This window comes from Vanellus vanellus, assembly GCF_965231255.1.
Source record: "Vanellus vanellus genome assembly, chromosome: 3".
Classification (NCBI taxonomy): Eukaryota; Metazoa; Chordata; class Aves; order Charadriiformes; family Charadriidae; genus Vanellus; species Vanellus vanellus.
In genome coordinates this window covers 59,742,447-59,765,456 of record NC_138907.1, presented here as the reverse complement: position 1 = coordinate 59,765,456, position 23,010 = coordinate 59,742,447, and positions in this window count along the sequence as shown.

Below are 23,010 nucleotides of genomic sequence, written 5' to 3'. Positions count from 1 at the left end.
AGGTGGGTGAGACCTTATCGCTCTTTACAACTACCTGAAAGGAGGTTGTGGCGAGGTAGGGGTCGGTCTCTTCTCCCAAGTAACAAGAGATAGGACAAGAGGAAATGGTCTCAAGTTGCCCCAGGGGAGGTTTAGATTGGATATTAGGAAAAAGTTCTTCACAGAATGGGTTGTTAAGCATTGGAACAGGCTGCCCGGGGAAATGGTGGAGTCACCATCCCTGGAGGTATTTAAAAGATGTGTAGATGTGGTGCTTAGGGACATGGTTTAGTGGTGGACTTGGCAGTACTGGGTTAACAGCTGGACTCCATGATCTTAGAGATCTTTTTCCAACCTAAACTATTCTATGATTCTATTAGCTTTAAGTCTTTTACTAGCATAACACTGGGTATTTTTGTCACTTGTTAATGTCGTTTGTTTGTGGCTTGTTATGTTTGGTGTTTGCAGAGCTTTCATAATTTATTGCCTGATTATGCCACTGAATAGCATACACAATTCTTATTGACTTCAAGGGGAGTTTCACACAGAGAACATGGCAATATAATGCAACACTTCTAAAGTACTTCCTATAACTATTCATGACTTTGTCTACATTGGTGTTAAGATGTAAACTGAAGAATGGAAAATTATTCCCAGTAATACTTTTGTCATACTCTACTTTTGTGTGTTATGAAGACAAGAATTTGCAACATTATGGTTCCTACCAGAACAGAAGAAAACAAGTAATTTGCCAGTTAAGTCCACTACAGAAGCAGACCAGATAGAAACCTGTATACAGAGTTTCTGGCACACATAAAATTCAGCAATAATTGACCTAAATTTGTCTATAAAAGGGAAATGGCAAGAGCTGGGAGATCTCCAGGAAAAATTAGCAATTGTAAAGCAATTTTCTGATAGCATGTTGCAAACAGACAGATAAATTTATAGTCAAATATCCTCACCTTCCTGCTGAACATAGGGAGATGGCTACAATTAGAGCGTCGGAAAGCAGTTTTAATGGTTGAGGCACTCTCTGTTCACAAAGGTAATTGTTGCTCGTTTACTGCGTTCGGGAACAGACATGTTAGGTCATTGAACTAGCTTCAAGGAAGGCTGACCACCGGCATATGAACATATAAATCCTGAAAAGAATCAACTTCAGGGCTCAAAAGATGCCCCATTTGAACTCATCAGCCTGGCAAGCTAGAATCTGTACTGACAAAGAGGTGACCAGGAGGAAGATAGAAGATTAGTCCCAAAATAACGCAAGATGAATGACGCCTCCAGATCAGAGGCCTCTGAATTTTCTTCCAATACTTTTTGATAGCCCTGAAGGACAAAAGGTGATATACAGAGGTGTCTGTTGAAGGATGAAGAGGTACTGGCTTGCCCCCAAAAATAGGCCATGAGGAGCCTGTGAAAATGATATTTTGCCAACGGAGTGAAAGACACAGAGCTCAATATATATGAACTATAAGTGATGAAGACTGGTGTTTTCTTACCACTGATGAGAAACCTAGTGCATTGTGTTGGGAGACTAAACTGGCAACTAAATTATTCCAGAATTATTATTCTACAGGCCTGTCAGTCTGACCTCGGTGCCTGGGAAGGTTATGGAGCAGATTGTCCTGAGTGCCATTACACAGCACATGCAGGACAACCAGCTGATCAGGCCCAGTTGTCATGGGTTCATGAAAGGTAGGTCCTGCTTGACAAACCTGATCTCTTTCAGGTGACCTGCTTAGTGGATGAGGGCAAGGCTGTGGATGTTGTTTACCTGGACTTCAATAAAGCTTTCGACACTGTCTCCCACAGCATTCTGCTGGAGAAACTAGCTGCTCATGGATTGGATGGGTGTACCCTTTCCTGGGTAAAAAAATGGGTCGAAGGCTGGGCCCAAAAAGTTGTGGTGAATGGAGTTAAATCCAGTTGGCGGCTGATCACAAGTGGTGTTCGCCAGGGCTCAGTATTGGGGCTGGTTCTCTTTAATATCTTTATCAATGACCTGGACAAGGGGATCGAGTGCACCCTCAGTAAGTTTGCAGATGACACTAAGTTGGGTCGGAGTGTCGATCTGCTTGAGGGTAGGAAGGCTCTACAGAGAGATCTGGACAGGCTGGATTGATGGGCTGAGGCCAATGGTATGAGGTTCAACAAGGCTGAGTACCGGGTCCTGCACTTGTGTCACAACAACCAATGCAACGCTACAGACTTGGGGAAGAGTGACTGGAAAGCTGCCTGGTGGAAAAGGACCTTGGGGTGTTGGTTAACAGCCGGCTGAATATGAGCCAGCAGTGTGCCCAGGTGGCCAAGAAGACCTTGGCCTGTATAAGAAATAGTGTGGTGAGCATGACTAAGGAAGTGATTGTTTCCCTGTACTCGTCACTGGTGAGGCCCCACCTTGAGTACTGTGTTCCGTTTTGGGCCCCTCACTACAAGAAAGACATTGAGATACTGGTCTGTGTCCAGAGAAGGGCAACGAAGCTGGTGAAGGGTCTGGAGAACAAGTCTTATGAGGAGCAGCTGAGGGACCTGGGGTTGTTTAGCCTGGAGAAAAGGAGGCTGATGGGAGACCTTAACACTCTACAACTACCTGAAAGGAGGTTGTAGCGAGATTGACCTCTTCTTGCTTGTAACATGTGATAGGACAAGAGGAAATGGCCTCAAGTTATGCCAGGGGAGGTTTAGATTAGATATTAGGAAAATTTCTTCACTAAAAGTCTTATCAAACATTGGAACAGGCTGCCCAGGGAAGTGGTGGAGTCACTATCCCTGGAGATATTTAAAAGACATGTAGGTGCGGTGCTTAGGGACATGGTTTAGTAGTGGTTTTGTCAGTGTTAGGTTGATGGTTGGACTCAATGATCTAAAAGGTCCCTTCCATCCTAGACAAGTCTATGATTCTGTGATTATTTTTGTTTGTTGTAATATTTGGTTCCAAAGACTTCAGCTATTCAATTGGAATCAAGGAGGACCAATTTAGAAAAAGAAAATCTGAAGGGCAAAATCTCCTCCTTCTCACAAGTGATGATCATTGAGGATGATGAAGCAAAAACACCTCACTCAAAACCAAGACAATTATAACTTGGGAGTGACTTCAAATCGACCCTTTTACAAATCCTCTTGCTGAAGAGGTGTGTATTCGGAATAGGCAATGAATAGGAAAACACCTATGTTTGCAAGGGTAAAAGAAAATTCTGGGCTTGTAAATTATTTTGGGGAACTTAAAAGTAGATTTTTGATTCAGGAGGTATTTGATTCTATGTGCAAAGTGAATTTCAGCAGAGATTAGGAAACAGGCTCTGGAGACAACTCACATTGTGGGAGGTGTCAAGTTAGGAAAATCACATTCTTAATTTAGTATTTTGGTAGGTTATCTCAGCAGGGCTTTTCAGGAAAGACAGCAATGCAAGACATATAAAAGTGTTCAGTCTGTGCAATCCAAGAGTCATTCAGTAAGAAGTAACATCACGCTGGCAAATGAAGTTTAGTTGTGAGAGAAGGAAAGGAACAAAATTATTCTTCTGGCACTTCCTTTTAACCTGTGTTACGTTAAGAGTTTGGTGAATGTGGATGAAGGAAGAACTTTGTGGAAACCTTACATCATATTCACGGAGTTTTCAAGGTTCCCTGTCGTAAAAGGCATTGGCAAGCAGAGACTTTTCTGCTTCCCTGCTGATACTGCCTCTGAGCCATTTGTGTGCATCTACTGTAACAGAGAAACATCCACTGAGCCTGAGGGCTTCCTAGGGATGTGGAAGGAAAGTAGCAGGACAGTCACTGTCATTGAGACCTAATCTTAACAGCCAAGGACATGTCAGCTGCATAGCTCAGAAATGGGTGAGGGAGAAGAAACCCAGGCCTCTACCCATGGTAAGGCACGTCAGCTGTTTGAAAAGTTCGAAACCTCAGAGAATGAAAATCAGAAGCTGCAGCTGCAGCGTGCCTGACTTGGAGGGAGAACTTCCAATGAGAGACTTTGGCCTGACACCTTTAGAGGTGTGAAATGAGAGAGCCATCTAGCTGGCTGTCGGAAGAAGCACGGCTGAATGGTGATACCGAGACGCCAGTCTGAAACAAGGACGAGAAGCCATTTATTTGATTTAACGGTGGCAGTTGCAGGCAAACTTAGCATCAAGGTCTGGAGACATTTTAGGTAGCTCCTTTCTTTTCACTGTACCATAACTTCTAATGTGCCGAAGAGGACAGGCAAGGCTGAGTTATGATATTGCATGGCCCTTTCTCTCCTAGTCTCCTTCCTTGACTCTTCATTCTGCATCTCCCCTTATGATTACTCTACCACACCCCTCTCTTTCTCATCAAGGGATGAAGTAAGATATCTGCTTCGTGAACCAGGGATCAATGCAGCGAAAGAAAAAGGGGAACTGCTGCACTTACAGAAGAAACAGCTATTTTTTTTTCAAGCACATGAAGCAAGAATACTGCCTTAAGACAGGGGATGTTACCAAAACAGCATACACCTGTTGTTAGCTGGTTTTGAGCAGGCAAGGGGCGGGCTGTAAAGCACCTCACTGCAATGCCAGTGAAATCAATGGGTGAAATTCTTGTCTCTGAAACCTGGCAAGTCTTCAGTGCTGCTGCGTGTACCTGGGGGTAAAAAATGATCTAAGGTGTAAAGTGTGTTCTGGAAGATGGTTTGAATGTGTTATGATCTGAATTTCGTTTCTTAATTTTAATTCAGATGTGAAATAGACGTATGACATATATTTTGTCCTTGTTTTACTAAACAACACATTAAAGCCTGATCATTTGAATGATAAGATAGAAGAAATAATTACAATTAAAACTCTAAATAGTAGCTTTTGGGGGCTGAAAGAATTATTGGACTATGCTAATGTTCAGCAAGTACTACAGCACCAAAATTTTTTTCAAATGCAGAAAAATGGTTAGGATCTTTCAAATTACTGGTGTCAAAAAGATCATTTCTGAAACAAAAAATCTGTAGTTTCACAAAAACTCAAACATACACAGATATAACCTGATCAACATTCTCAAGCAAGGCAGACAATTGGGAAAAAATTATCTTCCTTTACTTAGCAAATTATTTTAATTATACTACCTGTAATATACAAAATCATGTACTGCAAAAGCAAAATAAATACACTAATGTTTTCTGCTACCTCCGGACCATTCTTTGCCATCTTCTCTTTTGTTATAGCAAATTGGAGAGCAAAATTAAACACCTAAAAATGGTAGCAATATCTTTACTAAACAAGAGCTTTTTAAAACAACTCATCTTAAAGTTATCTGCTGTCTCATTTGTATTGCCTGGCTTCTGTATTTGCATTCCAGAAAGGCTGTGCCAAAGAGGTCCCCAAAATTTGTCAGAGTTAACTATTTCACTAAACTTAAAGCTGCCACCTCTGGTGATTAATCAAATTTTGCTCTAAATAGGATTAATTCGGGTGTATCTGTGAAGAAGATTGTCAGAGTGCACGTCCCTCTTCTCATCTGTCCTCGGGTCTTTTTTTCTTGCTGAATTTAAAATGAAGCTTGAGCTATAATCTTGCATGGCAGATACTGGATCGTTCCTTTGATAAACATCTAAAATGCTAATGAATGTGGGCTGCAGTTCTGAAACAGCAAAGCAAATGATTTGACAAGAATCTGGAGGGTAAAAAAAAAAAAAGGAACTTTCTGACTTAAAAGAAAAAATCTTTTTGTTCACATAGAGTATTGTTTCCCCAAGAAAAATTTTTCTGCTCTGCAGAAAACAGAAAAAATCCCACTACATCAAAATGCGGAAGCATGAAAAACTGATGAGCTTTCAGATTGTCCTCTTTTGCATGCAAATCATATCAGAAGTTCTCATTAGCATAAATGCATGAGCAACTCTAAATGCTTTTAATTTCCAATCTCAGCCAGCAGAGGAGTAATTTGTCACTGTCAGGGTGAAAATCTAAAAAGAAAAAAAAAGAGAGAAGGACTCCATGCTAAATTGGAATCATATAAATTTTTGATTTGCTAATTGACTGATGCTGCAGTTCAATCAGCTGCCTTGAAGGTGTAAATAATTCAGTGTACAGTCAGAAATAAAAGCATAATGTGCTTCTACTGAAGGCATATTATCATTCACTGCACCAGGACACACCTGACCATGTCTTTTTCATAGATACCCTTTAGTCATGTTCTAACTCTATGCCGGCAAGTGCACTACACTAACGAATAAAACTACCTCTGAAAATATTTAGGCTTTCATATTAAGAAACATGCTTCAAGAGATAGTTTAATATTTTCACTCCAAATAATCTAGTAAGTCCGTCCTAATACTTGCAGTAATGGTGCAATACCTTTGTACAACACTAATGCAATTATAAAACATAAAAAAGTGCGTAAATGGAAATCCAACACTTCTATCAACTTTTAATTATCTCTTTTCCTTAATCAACTGCTTTAAATGTCATATGCAAAGTGTATTTATTGCAAAAATGCTTCTCATCAGTGTGCGTACACAAAGGGTGTGTTAGAATCTGTATAGGTAGTTGCAATAGTTTGTGATCTACAATAAAGGAACGATATTAAGATTGCTTTGTACCATTTGTGTTAATCAAAAATTATTTCTTTCAGAGCTGTTGCTTAAGTAAAACCTATTTTCAATGGACTAGTCATTTCCTCCTTACCTAAATCAAATCGGATTTATAGCTATCTTATATTTTTATAATATAACTATACTTTCAAGAACATAAATGAATAATTAACAAAAAGTGCCTTGAATATACTAAAACCTTCCTATGGAACATATATGAGTAAAAGATCCAGTTTAAAGTTTACCAGATGCATTATGTTAATCGTTAATGTCTCATGGACTGGTGGCTGTGAAAATCAAATATGGCTATAGTGACCCACAAAATGAGTAGTTGTCTTAGTTATGAATTATATTTTGCCCAAATTCTAGTTGTACTATTTTGTTGACATAGCAAAAAGTGTATCAGATACACCCTATCTGATCTTTAGTTGCTTCATCAAACCCCTTTTCCCCTGTCCTTGTCCCTCCAAATATGTATTTAAAACGTAGTGTTTTTAACAGGTGTGGTTTTAACAATTAAGTCTTTATCCCAGGCAAAGAGCAGATTTGATTGCCAGTAGCAGTCTTGCAATGGTTTTTTGCAATGGAAATCCAAGTTTCTGATAATGAAAGGATTACGCCAAATTCCCAAGTGTTTTCAATGGGGATTTAATCTGAATAAAGTCTGCAGGGTTAGGTGCCAGGGTGTTCGGTTTGATTGAGCATTTGATTCTGCTTTCAGTGAAATCAATGATGGCATTGATTCAGTCATTCACACCTTTTACTTGTCATAAATTGCACATTTCCTTTTAAAATAGTGTTAAAATATGAACAACAATAGCCAAGTCGTGGGAATACATGAATTATAACGTGTTGAATACAAGTTGTAAGGATTCAGTTTCCAAACAACCAATTTCTGCTTACTCTGATTGTTGCCAGGGAAGAAGAGTAAGTCCATGCAGTCTATATCAACCTAGAAAAAAAAATCTGCAAATCAGTTTTATGAGTATATTTTTTTGTACCCAGGGTTGTGGAAAACATAATGGGAAGGCAAATTTCCATATTCCTCACTGGAAGAAGGAGAAAGCTAGGGTGAGAAAAAACTTATGATAGCAGCCCAAATGTCCCCACCTTGCTGAGTGTAGCCCAAACTTCTGCAGGTGACTCCCTGGCCCAAAGACCTTGCAGTGCAAGCAGAAGAGGCGGAGCAGATACCCACAGAAGTCATTTCAGATGACAAAAGGTGGGTGGCAGAACGGGCAGTAAAACTGAAGACAGCCCATTCAGTCTCCACATCTGCTGAAGCGGGGCTGCCATGCCTGCCCTGGGCTCATGGTGGTCCAGGGCAGTGGTGAGGAGACACATGGGCCCTTGGGAACCGCAGGGAGCTTATGGGGCTGCTCTGCTCTCTCCTCCGTATTGGTGAACCCCGGAAAAGCAGATGAAGGGGCTTTGGTTGGACAAAAATTATTTCTGCAGGTCCTGCTGCTCTTTTCTACAGGCTCTTTCATGCTCTGGGATGCCCATAAAATGGGAGATTTGCAGGGAAAGTCTTTCTAAAATACAGCCGTCTCACCACTGCTTGGTTCACCATTCAAAAGACAAACTGCTTTGTTCTGCTGGTCAGGGTGAGTTACAGCCCTAGTCCCCAGTGGAAAGCGAAAGGGATCACCAAGGGAAAAATGAGCTGGATCACAGGATTAAACGGTCGGGAAATGTCCTCGAGTCTCATTCAGACTATAAGTAGTAATTAAAATTTGCTCTAAATGATGAAAGTACAAAGTATAGAAATTTCAAGGTGTTGGGATTTTTTAATAGCTTTTCAAATTCCCTTTAAATATTTGTATTTTTGTCTTTTTAATCTCTTCTTATGTAGCTGCCTCTAGTTCTCTTGTGACTTGTGCATCGTTCTGGCAGCAATTGTGGCAGCCTTTTAGACGCGGCGGAAGGGAGATTAGTGAAATGAGTGAAATTCAGTCTTGCTCTACCCAATTGTTCCTATCTATATTTTAGATGTTCATATAGGGTACAATTATCATTCCTAACAAAAGCATTGCAAATAATCATGATTATGGTATTACAATAGTTTAATAGTCACATTAATACATCCGCTTACCTTTTTTTACATAAACATAGTGAGGAAAATAAGAAAGACGGGCAAATGTGGAAATACATTTTGTGAGCAGGATCTCTTTACTGTTTGGAGAGCAGGGGGAGTTCAGACTCTTCAGCCATAAAAACCTGGCCAAGTTACTTCCTGGCCACTGGTACTGGCCCAAGGGTTTAGCAGATTTTGCAGCCCTGAAACTCCTGTGCCAGGCAATCCCGGATGGTGGTAGATGTGTGCTGGATTGGACTATGCTGGTTGATGGGTTCACCAATGTGCTTCATAAATTTCTACCTGGGCAATGACCAATATCAACAGAAAGACGTACTGCCTTTGTTTCTGTTAAAAAAAAAAAAAAAAAAAAAAAGAGGAAAATTTACTTTCCCTCCCTTTCCCCCATTTCTCAAAACAACAGACAAAAGTGGGTATCTTCATTTGCTTTTTAAAATGCACTACCACTGATAGATGTAAAATGATGTAACAGTGGGCTACCAAGCCCACTGTTCTCCCTCTCTCACTCCAGTGATTTTTCACTCCAATTCATTGCAGTCATCTTTAGATTATAAATAAGTAAATAAGTAAATAAATAGCAATCCCTTTGAGCTCAGGTTGTATCCTTCTGAATGTCCAGAAACAAAGACATGGCTCTTACCCTGGTAGGAAATTAAGAGTACAGTGATCAGTCTCACAACTGTTATAATCCCACCAGTACAGTGTTAGGAGGGGTTGCTGCTGCTGTTGCTGCCTCCCAAGGTTTGTGTGGCCACAAAGCTCTCTGATTAAGGTGCTGAACTCCAAGGTGACGAGGGTGGCTTCTCCCAGCCCAGAGGTCGAAGTGACTATTTTGGGAGAGAGGAATCTAAGCCCTCTTTCCAATATTCGCTGCTGCATTGCTTATCTGGCCTTAGTAAATGCCAGGGTCAGGTTGTGCTGGACATGGAGCTTGAAGACCATGCTGGGGACATCACCAGCCGTGGGGAGCATGTGTTTGGAGCTCAGTACTGATCCTAGCTCATCTATATGGATTTAGCCTCCAGACGACATTGTGACAACCAGACACACAAAACAGGACCCTGATTTACCCTCAGAGGAAAGAAAAACCTTTTTTCAGCATGAAGGCTTGGGCCTGAAATAATACGGTTATACGGTTTTTATTTCACTTTTCCCTTCCCTTCCCTTCCCTTCCCTTCCCTTCCCTTCCCTTCCCTTCCCTTCCCTTCCCTTCCCTTCCCTTCCCTTCCCTTCCCTTCCCTTCCCTTCCCTTCCCTTCCCTTCCCTTCCCTTCCCTTCCCTTCCCTTCCCTTCCCTTCCCTTCCCTTCCCTTCCCTTCCCTTCCCTTCCCTTCCCTTCCCTTCCCTTCCCTTCCCTTCCCTTCCCTTCCCTTCCCTTCCCTTCCCTTCCCTTCCCTTCCCTTCCCTTCCCTTCCCTTCCCTTCCTTTCCTATGGTAAATTCTCTCTGTTTCAGATGATTCTTAGAGCTTTTTTTCCCATAGTAACGTGGTTCACTCTTGCAGAAATGTATGCAAATTAACTTTTTATGAAAAATGGGGGCAGAAATAAAACATTATGCTGCTCTTGCAAAATAAAAAATCATTAGTGATTGCCAAAAGCAACAAAGTTGATCTCTTGGCAGCATATTGTATATAATTACAAATTTTCTATTCTTTTTCAGTCCCGTGAACAGTAAAAGAATAGCCCTATCATAGGACACAAAATAATTCTGACACCATGGTAACTCACTCATCTACCTCATTTTGACCAACTTCAGATGAGCATTGTTTCAGACAAGCCACAATTTCAGTGCAGCTTTGAGGAGGGAGAGAGCAAACACTTTTTCATTACTTGAAAAGTGCTAAGGATGCTATAAGCATACCTCAGGCAGATTTAATTGTAATATTAATTAACTGGTTCACTTACTCACTAATTAATCTGCTGCCCCCTCTTTTTCACACTAACATATTTCAGAAGCAGATTCAGAAGAAATGTTAGAAAAGTTTCTTTTGACAATCCCTGAACTAAAATTTGCAGAAGTACATGTACAAAAATTGCATTAGGATCACAGTGGCAATGCTGAACCTACTACCTTCATTTGGTATAGTCATTTAAAAGTAGGAAGAGGAAGCTACTTATTGACTGCATAGCATGAGTAAAAGACAATCAAAATATATCATAAGAAACAATCCTTAGAGTTGCTATCTGCTAATACATACATAGGTATTAGGGATACCCATGGAACAGGTAATGCAGCCGTGTCTTCAACTACAAGCATTTCTCAACCACAGAGACATACACAACAGATATTAATATTCATTTAGTATTATAAAATACACAGAAAACTTCACATAGGCTGTATCCTGCACACTCTGCCTTGTTACTTGTCTCTTCTTCAGTCTCTTTATCTGCTCCATGCAAATAACTGCTCCCATGTCTACAAAAGCCGACCTGCAAGAAAAGTGTTCCCCCATTAGTGGCATTCCCGTCTTGTTGATTTGGAAATGAAACATTTCTGTCATCAGAAGAGGACACTGCCAGCCTGCTGCTGCTGATGAAATGCACAGCACTGTTTATTGTTCAGTAAAGGCTGATAACAATGGAGTTTAATCTAAGGTACTCTTATGCATAGACCAGGTTTAGAAGCATTTTTAGTATATTGGTTACAATTTCTCTTCCCTTTCAACAGAAAAGCTTTCCCAAGAGAGCTTCAGTTTATAAGCAAATGGACAAAAAAAAAAAAAAAAGTTTTTTTTTCTTGCTGCTTTGCTAGGGCAAATATGGGCTCTTGCAGAGTGCTTCTAAAGGGGGAGCAGGTAGGGAAGAACATATTCAGACCCCCTGGTTTAGGCTATGATAAGTATATAACTCCAATGCCAGCTCAAGGGCCAAGATAAGATTTACAGATGCCACAGCATGACAAAGGTGCCACCCGTTGCAATTCTAAGCACTAAACGTAAACTCCTCTTGGGACTTAGGACCTGTTAAAGACGAAAGACCAAATCAGAGAAGCTAAATGACTTTCCCAATATCAGACAGCAAATCTGGGGCAAAATAGAAAGCAAATCAATGTCTTCAAGTACAAGAAGACATTTAGCACCGAGCCACATTTTCTGCCTTTAAAACGTTTTTGGATGTAGGTTGAATAAGTGTCATACATAAAGAAGAAATGATGGCATAACAGAATCACAGAATCACAGAACCACAGAATCACAGAATTGTAGGAGTGGAAGGGACCTCCAGAGATCACCTAGTCCAACCCCTTTGCTAAAGCAGGTTCACATAGAGCAGGCTCCTCAGGATCACATCCAGGCGGGTTTTGAATATATCCAGAGGAGACTCCACGACCTCTCTGGGCAGCTGGTTCCAGTGCTCTGCCACCCTCAAGGAAACGAGTTTTTTCCTCATGTTGAGATGGAATTTCCTGTGTTCCAGTTTGTGCCTGTTACCTCTTTTCCTGTTGCTGGGCACCCCTGAGAAAAGTCTGGCCACATCCTCTTGACACCCACCCTTTAGATATTTATAAGCTTACATAAGTTCCCCTCTCAGTCTTCTCCAAGCTAAACAGACCCATGTTGCTCAGGCTTTCCTTATAAGAGAGATGCTCCAGTCCCCTGATCACTTTCATAGTCCTCTGCTGGACACTCTCCAGTAGTTCCCTGTCTTTCTTGAACTGGGGAGCCCAGAACTGGAAACAGTACTCCAGATGTGTCCTCACCAGGGCAGAGTAGAGGGGGAGGATAACCTACCACGACCTGCTGGCCATGCTCTTTTTAATGCACCCCAGGATACCATTGGCCTTCTTGGCCACAAGGACATTGCTGGCTCATCATCAACTTGATGTCCACCACGACTCCCAGGTCCACAGGGCTGCTAACTCTTATTTTAATAATGTATAAATTAATACCATAACTTAATGGTTCATTGGCAATGTCTTGGGACAGGATGCATAGTTTTCTCATGGCTTCTGCAGACTAAGGGTAAATTATTTTCCCAAAATCTTATACATGCCAAGTCATGATGTATTTTTTCCTCACTAGCTCTATTTTGATAAAGAGACAAAATGCATCCTGCTAATAAGCATTGTTAAACAGTTCCACATGGATAGTCCGGTGTTTTGGCTCAGCTCTTACTCTAAGGGTTCGTTCAAGCTTATACCTCCAACAGCGGGGATGATGTCTGTGTTCATTCTTCAAGTGAACTGCCTCTGAGACAGTTAAATAAAAGCTATAAAGTTAAAGCACTTAATACTATCTTTTTGTTGGAAAAATTTTCCCTATCAAAATTGAATAAAAGTTATTTGGTTTATGGCTAAAGACATCAACTTTATAAAACTTGAAGGGACTAAGCATCTTTCAGTGGGCAATATGAAACAGCCATTGATTCAATTTATTCTTGTAAATAGGAAAAATTACCAGGGAATAACGCTTCAAACAGAATGGGTTCAAAATGGTCTAAAAAATGTCAATGAATAAAGGTTCAAGACCTTCTGGCCGGATGATGGTCTGATCCCACTGTATTCATACATTTTTACAAAAGTTGTGGCTGAACAAGATATGTGGTCACTATCACACATACCCGTACAATCACATGTTGCTGAAAAGGAAAGTAGTTCTTAAATTTGATTGATAAACTGTAGAATCAGAGACACACCAGAACAGCGTTGAGACAGAAAATTGCTCATAAGTTACACTTCCCCCAAATCTTTCTTTGTATACTGACTCAGAATTCTTTGGTGTCATCAGCTTGCCAAAACTGATATAGTTCATCCAAAGCTTGGCCAAGTGCAACATTTCACTTTAAATTAAAAATCTGCCTGGGAACATTACATACTTGCTATCTGAATTCTTAATATGCAACACAAGTAAATGGTCCAGTTGTCAGGGCAGTAAAACAATTTACACTTTAAGGTAAAAAACCTGCTTTTGAAAAAGGTACAAATTGATAGTTGAAACTAGCAATAGTTGAAACATTTCAAATTAAACTCATTTACACCAATTTTTCCTGGAAGTCCCTTACCCAAATTGTGACTTAGTTTCTTGCAGACATTAACAAAGAAGCAGGAGGAGACTTCTGTTTTGTTTGTAGCAGCCTTCCAGGAAGGTCTGCAGTGGTAAACGATTGAGGTAATTTGGTGTTCTGCTCTGTCTCAGGAGCTGAACCCTTTCAATAAAGTAAATTTTTCATTGACTACAAATGGTCTTTTTTCGAAGCAAAGTGGTAGGTTTCTATTTGTATCGCTTTGCATCCCAGACCCTATTTACAGAAGAACAATTTTGTGTCGATTTCTAAATCTACCAGATTGGGATTGTCAGTAATTTGTGTAGACTTGGTCAATATTCAGCATCCTGCAATGCCTTGCGTTCACTAGGAAAACCAAACAAGAAGGAAGTTAACCCACAGAACTGAGAGTTAATGTAGCACACGCCAGCATATCACTCTCTCCTTGAGATGTAGTTCTCAGTACAAAAAGAAATTTTTCAGAGCATGCAAGTCTGAAATATGATTATCTGAAAATTACTGGAAACTTTTGCTTTCTGGATTAAGATTTCACCCTGCACTTCTCCACATAATAACTGCCTTATTTTAAACATGGCGTACCTTTATTTTTGTAACTTTAGGAAAGGTAGTGGCAGGTGTTCTTGTGAGGCAGTAGCAACTCCTTTTCAAATTGCTAGTGGAAGCCTGCTTTAACTCAGTGAAACCAGAAAAACTGCGTGTGAGAGGCAGTTGTCGTAAGAATCCTATCTGGCCAGGTACACATTTGTATCGCTTTCTGGGTGGGAGAGTCTTGAAATGTTAAAAAATAACCCTTTGATTCAGACGGGGCATTTTCATCTCTTTTCAGTCACACGATGAACATCTTTTGCTCACTGAAAAATGCATCCCGAGGTTTATGAAACAGATTATCTGTTGAAGTCTGAGCGAAGTGGGGTATTTACCACCATCTGGTTGTGAACCCTATCGAGAAACTATTGATGGGTCTGCTTGCTATTTAAGTGGTAGCCATATCCGCACCGGTGTCCCAATTAGGAAAAAAAAAGTTATTTAATTGGAAAGACAAGTTCACACATTTCCAAATTTTATGTCAGGCCCAGATGAGACAAAAAAAAACCAACCCAACCCACAATCACAAAACCCAACCACCAACAACAAAAAAATGATTATGTCAAAACTGGATTTTTTTCAAATTGGCACAGAAGTGACCATATTTTACTCAACAAAATTCTGAACTATCCTGGATAGGATGGGGAAGGAAAGAAAAATATTTAATTATTTTTCTGGTAATAAAGAGGGAAGAAAGAGCATGTGGACTCCAAAATGGCACCTTTCCAAGAACCTGAGGAAAAATCTGTTATCTTTTGAAAAAGAAATTAAGTTTTGTAGGTTTCTAAAATGCACAATGGAAGGCTTATATACTGACGGCATTTTTAATTATTTTTTTTTCTTTGCATTTTGGAGGAGCTTGTGTCGTCCTAGTTTAAAAGATAGCCTATATTTACTAGACCTGAATGTATCACCTGCAGTGAAGGCATAACTCCTTTCTAATCTGATACAGAGATCACTGACTGATTCCTTTCAATCCTATTGCATATAAATACCTTTCTCTACAGTAACGCACAGCTACTTAAAACCCTTTACCCCTGTACAGACCAGATACAATTACATTTTTAATAACTATTTTTAGCCATTTTCCTACCAAAGTGTGTGTTACTGTAATTCCCATGAGCGTTAGGTACACAGTTACTTGAAGTCTTAAGACTGTAGCAAACTGTTAGGACAGTATTACAGCTACGGGAATCAGTACTTAACACATTTGAATAATTTTAGTTCTAAAATATTCTATTTGTTTTAAACTAAAACAAAAAATAATCCTTATTCCCCAGTAATATTATAACTAGCAAAGGGATTAAAATGTCACCAGAGCCTCCGTTTGAGCTTTGTTCCACCAGCACAAGATAATGTCCTTTGAACTCTAAAAATAGTCATGAAATTTCAATTAATATCTTTCCTATATGTGTTTGATTGCCAGTAGCTAGAATGGCCCGTTCTGTTTGCCTCAAAACTGAAGCCACTTTTTTTCCATATGTATCAGTGGTGAATCAGTAGTTTCTAAGCGTTAAAAGATGGGCTGGCATTGCCATATTTTTGCTATAGATATATGAGATTCTATTGAAAACAACCAACCATAGTTCTGTTTCTCTCACCTGCATATTCACATGGGAAATAATGGAACACACTTTACATTCTATAGCAATGAACTATCAGATGTGGAGAAATGGGACCAAAATCCTTATTGCTTTGAATATACCAGGTTAAGTAGCCTTTTTTCCCAAGGAAACCATCAAAAATTTCTGGTACTGTCTTAGCGACAGGATTATATCTAAACCAACAAATGCAGAGCGTGACATTTGTTCAGCTGAAAACAGGCAAACGTTAAAAAGAAGTGTAAAGAATATATGATATATTCTGAAATACTAAGTTACTGCATAGATGTGTACGTATTATAGAAATGTTCACGGAATTCTATGTCTTTCAAAGATCTTTTCCTAGGAAAGTGGGCAGCACTTCAGGCAAAAAAAAAAAAAAGCAAAAGCAGAATTCCCCAAAAGAGGCTCTTTTTTTGCCTAAAACAGCTTTCTCTGTTTCTTTTCTTTTTCTCTGAAACATGTAGCAAGTGTGTGTTAAATAAGCATGGGGTGCAAACCCGCAATCAGACGCCTGGGGTCAGATCTATAGCAGCACGTGCTGGAGTCAGTATATCTCTACATGAATGCATGGGTGATGGGTGATGTTTGAAAATTTACCAATACCGATGACGCACCCTAGAAATATATTGGCATCCGTCTCCTGCGGCCAGGCGACACGTTACACTGTCATGTTACGCGCTCCACCTTCCCAGGCTCTGCTTAAGCAAAGAGGACAGAAGGCAGAGAGCCAGTGAAGTGACCGAGGGTTGCTGTAAACGCACTGTCACGTTACCGTGCGGGATGCCCTGCAACGGGTAAGAGCTGTGCAATAGCTCTACCTCCCCCTCAGTACCCAAGCCAACACAGCTGAGACTGAAAGGAGATTAAGGAAGAAACTAAGTGTAAGCGTGGCTGTGAATTACGGTCTCTCTTCTGATCTGCTCATGGGAAGTTCTAGCTATGTCATCCTTTCAAAAATTGGACCAAAGATTGTGGGCTATAGTCTAGATCACACATAAGCAATCTAGCAGCCTAAGTCCATAACCTGCAATTTTTCATCCAGTTTTGGATTCGTATGTGTGGTACCTGTTAGCAATGTATATTGGAATGTCGGGCAAAATCCATGAAAGTTTTATACCCATAACTTCAATGTGAATTTTCGTAAACTATCTCCTGTGTACATGTGCAAACTGCATGTGCAGTATTTTTATTCTTAATGAGATGAATGAAAATAATTGAAATATCACAATGGGGATCGGTAAAATTCAACAAGATGCACTTTTTAAAAAAGATCTGTATTTTTTTTTAGGTAGAGTTTGTCTGTGAAGGAACTAATTGATAAAGGCAGAAAAGAATTAAAGATTCTGCAAACCTGCAATCAGTGTCTTCTTAGCGCTAGAAGGTCTCAATCCCAAGGAAGTACATTTCTGGTGTTGGTCCTTCTCAGTGCACTCAAAGACCAGAAGGCTCAACCTCAGGTGAGTTCATCAACAAGTGCTGCCTACTTTACCTACTAGAAGGTATCTGACAGATCAGCCCTTAAACGCAGCAAAGCAGAAGAGAGGAAGACTGGGATCAGAGTGACCCAGATTTATTTATATCCTTCTCTATGTTGATTTACAACTTCTAACTCCTAGGAGCATATTCTGACCACTAGCTTCTGATGCACTGTGAAGTATTCACTCCCAAATTTTCTCATAAAAGCTGTTTTACTGTATGTAGGAGACACAAATATTTACTACGGCAGGATCTATAACTTGTGTCTCCCAAAAAAGCACACTGTCTAGCAACCAAGCCATTTTTCCTTCTCTTTAGCCAAAGGAAGAGGACTTATTGCAATGAGCCTGACATGGAAGAAGCAGCTCCTGTTTGCCAGGAAGGCAGCGTCCTCCTTCTTGACATTTCCTAGCAGCTGGCCTAGGTGGCCACCTTATTGAAGGTCTGGCATCTTTGTACCTTGTGTTTAGGTACACACCAGGGGCAGCAGGTGCTGTAATACTAGGTGCAGTTTTATATTTGGATTTAGGAGGTGATAATGATTTAGCTCAATCCAGACAGTATACTGTTTGCCTGCCGTGGCAGCTGCAGCCTCAATAGGCCATTATAAAACTAAAATGTAACATATACCCTACAAGTAACCTAAACCTCACCTTCACAGAAAAATAGCAACTTGTGCCTGTAGCAAGAATCACTGTAGCATTTACATGTAAACTAATCTCACCAATGTAAATATTTTCTAAATGAAAACTGTTTAGGAATACTATACATTTTGGATGCTATACTCTTTTCTTCATTAGGCTCAAATTCACAGATATTATTACTACGTTATGCAATCACAGCATTTGTCTCGGAAAAGTAAGATAAATTCATAGGTCTGCATTAATCGAACAGGTGTGATCTACGGGATTTGGGCTTTGGTTGGTTCCAAGGACTCATGTGAGACGTAGATATATAAAGAGAGAGTTCAGAATGTCTATAGATTAAATTAACTCTGTATGGGGTTTTAATGCTTTCCAAAATTAAAAGACTGCAGAAATGGGATTATTAAACTGATCAAAATGTCTCCCATTTGAACTTTATAGTTTTGGGTCATTGATCATCAGTCTTTTGTGTCAGATTTAAATTGTTTACATGTTGTTTATTACAATATTTCTGCTAAAGCTGAGAAGTGTTCCTAAATAAAAGAAGTGAAGAAAAGAGTTACTGAAAAATCTAATCCAAGCCAAAGTTTGCATGGGAAAAAACAGAATGTCTTATTGGCAGAAGGTTTTTCTGTCTAGGCTGGGCTTTCTGGTCAAGAGCAGACACGCATAAAAGTCCCATAAGAGGGAACAATGAACAATGTTAAACTGAACACAGAGGCATGAGAACAGCAATTGAGGACCTTCATCTTGGCTGTCAGCATCTCGAATGAGTGCCATAAATACAAGGCTACTACCAGCCATCCTATGGCCAATGTCTCCCCCTAAGTCTGAAAAAGCTTCTGTGGGTCTGAAGTCTGACAAGCACAGAGCATAAGAAGTCTCGAAAAACCACAATTCAGTGGGACAGAGACATTGTTTCCTGCCCAGTTCAATTCATTATCTCTTGGTCACTGAATATAAAAAAAGAAAATGAAATCTGATGCTCTGACAGAGTTTCCTAAAATTTATTCGGCTAAACAATTTACAATAATTAAATTATTCATAAAACAATCATTCACCATTAAGCTTCCAATGAACTTCATGTGTAAAACACACAGATGACTCATCTGATCTAGGACAGCATTCCCTATACTGTATCCTATTTCTAACAGTGCTCAGAGGACGAGTCGCAGAGGCAGCTATGAAACTGGAAGACAAAGAAACAAAGAATTAAAGCATAATTCCTGCAGACATGTGTATACCTGTAGCACTCTGTATCGAATATTATATAATACAAAACTTATTTTAAAAAGCAGCACATTTTTCCTCGTTGGAGTCTAAGCAGTATTTCCTTTAAACATCACAGGCTCATACTTTATACATGAGTATTTCTTTTTTCAAAAAACGAAGGAGAGTCATCCAAAAGTTTTATTCTTGCAGAAAGCGCTTTTATTTCAAGAGAGCAAAATATGCCTAGTGCTATTTCATGCAATAATGATCTGTGTGCTCTCAGCTCCCGACGGCTGGCCACGTGGTTAGTCCTTCCAGACAAATAGGATTGTTTCTCCGCTCCTGTAATTGATTCTGATGTGCAGGTCTGGACATTGTTTCTGTGTTGTGCCACTTTGATTCGCCTATTTAATTGAAAATGTGTTATGTTTACAGAACATCAGAGGGAGTATATAGTCCGTTCGTAAAAGTCTGTTGAAGCAACTTTAAGCCACAAGATGGCAATGGTGTTTACATTTTTTATTAGCACTTAGATTATGTTCTGTTATATAACCTACACTTTGGTTTATGTTAAAAAAATAATTGAGATTTCACTCCAGAGTGGCATCTTTAAATCTCTAACCACATACCTAAAACTTTAGCCATGGCATTCACACCGCCGGGGAACATGCAGTGAGTCACACCATGGAAGTCATCCCACTACCTCTGTCAGTCCCCTTTCCCAAGCCAACGGAAGGCACAATGACACTGTGGTGCAGAGCGGCACCAGTTGGCTCATTGCAAGACAGCCACAATTCATTCACTCCGGACTACATCTGAGCGCTACCACAGATCTACTGGTCTGCTTGGCATGGTGCTTTCCCGTGCAGATGGACTTTATGTCCCAAAGAGCACCCACTAAGCATATCTATACCTCACTGCTTTATGTTGGGCAGACATGCAGAGGGTGCCTCACAGAAAACAAAGCCAAGAAATCCCTGGCAGAAATTCTGTGATGGCACATACCAAGCTTCCGTGTGCCCAGAGCTGCTCCCTGGTCCCCTCACTGGGTCCATATCCCCTTTCACTCCTCGTGGGGCTCACAGTGTGGGCTGCTTCAGAACCAAACACCTTTTCCCCAGAGACGCTCATTTACTAACATGGATTTGATTTCTTCAGCAGCATCCTAACATCTATTCTTAACCACCTCTGAAAATTTAATCCTCCATGTCTTTTACATTTGCTGGCCAACTGGCTGGCTTGGTTGGTTAGTAGGCTTTCTGTCCCAAGCTGCTTGCCTCACTCTCTTGAGACAGGATCTAAAGCCGACCGAAGGAAGCAGGATCACTACCTGACTTCAGCAGGATTTGAAACTCCTGATATTTAGCTTCCTCCCTGTGTCATTACTGCCAACCCATCCTTACTTGATTATTTTTTATATATATATGTGCATATTAAAACCTAAAACAGAAAAAAAAAAAATGAAGCAGCAGAGAAAATACAGGATCATCAAAGCATCCAAGCTCCTAACTCTGCAATTGTAACTGCATTGCATCCTTCAGCATGGAGCTCACGTGTTTGTTTATTTAATGACACGCTTCAATTTGCAGGGTAAGATTTTAGGCCAGGGAATATTTGTTCTTATTTTTTTCCTAAAACATGCCTACAGTACAGCACTAGACAGAAATGAGTAATACACTACAGAAACACTAGAATATGATAAACAGCCTCACAATAATCAACACTGATGAACATCATCTTGCCTGTTTTATTATAATCTTAAATATAGTAAGTAGTGATTTCAGACTGAGAATGCACCCACAGGGTGACTTAGGAGCAAGAAAACACTCTTCACAGAGGAAAGTAAAGGGGACAAAGTGAGGTCTTAAGGAAGAAGGCCTAGTTCAATTTTGGCCATTAGAAGATTAAATCAACAATGGAAACTCGCAAAGATATACGAGACGTTCTATCTCTGATACTTGCATTGGGCAGCATGAAGCAGGATGGGAGCAGAGAGGGAGATTTGTTACAGGTGAAATACTGAGAGGTATTATGCAGATCAATGGATTATTGATCCCAAAGGCAAGAATGGCAAAGAGGAACATCCAAACAGCTGCTCGGGCTCTGGGTCAGAAAGGCATCTTTATTCAATACATTATTTAAGCATATGAGCATATGAGTCATTGTTGCCCTGAACAGCAATACATTTAATCAGTTGACTGAATAGAGACCTAAATAAATATTGAGAGGTAGGAGACGAGACAGTAGAGGACCGAGCTGTGAAAAGAAAGGGAAGGTAATATTTAAAGGCAGTTACCATAATGTTGAAATCCAAGGAGAAGTCAAGGAGGATGAAGGTGGCATTTGACTACAAGGGTGGTGTTAGTTAATTAAGTATAACCAGTTAACATTATGGAAAAGGTCTCAAGAAGGACTTTGAAGAAGCAAGAGAAGAATAAAGGGCAGCAACAGCTCAGGGAGAGGCCGGTGTTGAACAAGGCATTGGGAACAACAGTGTCAGGGAACATAGCATGTGTCTTGTGAAGTGGTGGGCTGTAATGGAAAGAAGACAACAAAAAAGAGGGTGCGAGGAGACAGAGGACATTGGAAAGGAGCTGTTGAAGACTGGGGAGAGGGAGGTGAAGGGATACTGTGCAGCTCAGCTGGCAGCCGGTAATGTCAATCTGGCCCATGAAATGTTTCAGTCTGGTTCATCACTTTTCCCTAGAGGAAGAAGAGGAAGAAGGTGCCACTCTCTGCTACAAAAGACAATGTCTTCTCCTGTGCCTGCTTCTGTCAAAACTGGTGATGCTGATGGACAGTGATCACAGATGGAGCCCGGGCTTCCTGGCAGACGTTTCCTCCTCTTGCTTCCTATGGAGCAGCCTTGCTCCCTGTGTGGGGCATCAGCTTGCTCTCCTCCTGCCCTCCTTCATGCTCTCTGCTATGCTCCAGCAAAGCAAAAGATTCACTGAGGTTCAGAATAAGTTGACTTATAGCTTAAGCATGATTGTGCATTAAGACAGACATTTATCAGAAACCTTCTTGTGTCATCCAAAGATGGGAAGCGATGGATGTGCTCTACGGAGACTGCCTGTGTATACTCAGTCAAAGGCAGCTGGCATTTTGCCTCAATACAGATTGCAGAATCCACCTACATGAAAGAAAGATTTCAGTATCTCACTCTAAGCCTGAAGAATCAAGACTGGCTTTTCAATCCTATTTCTCACCCCATCTACTTCAGTGGCCTATGGTAGCACATTTTATACCACAGATTTCAAAACGGCTAGTAATTTTGGTGCCACACAGCCTGATCTTCAGACATGCTCAGCTCACATTTCCAGCTTAAAAATTAAAGACTATATTTGAAAATGCTGCTATTGCCTCTGACCCAATATCCCTGTTTGTAATAAGGAGTTAGCTTATTTCCCAAGAATGCTGAGAATTTAATTACATAATGTCTGTAAAGCAATTGGAAGAAAAGCACTGTATAAGTGTTAAGCATTATAATTGTATTAAATGTCTATGCCCAGTATTGCAGGGAAGGGATGTGATTATCTAATAAGCAATGACCTCTCATCACCAGCAATAAAAGACTTTGTGAAGACCACAATGTTGTGCTGGCATAGGCTGAATTAAATGTCAAGAATATCAAGCAGTGCTTTTTAAGTTTTCATTGCAGAGAAGGTTAAAAGAATTTCTGTTAAAACATGCGCTGCCCAATCAGAATATTCTCAGTACTAATTATTTTACAAATACTGGTACAGATATTAACTGGAAGAGCTAATTTGAGGCTATCTACTGTCACCAGCACAGCTTTAGATGAATGAATTTTAATCTGACCCTCAAGAGTCAGTCTAGCCGAATAATAACAATGAAAAATGC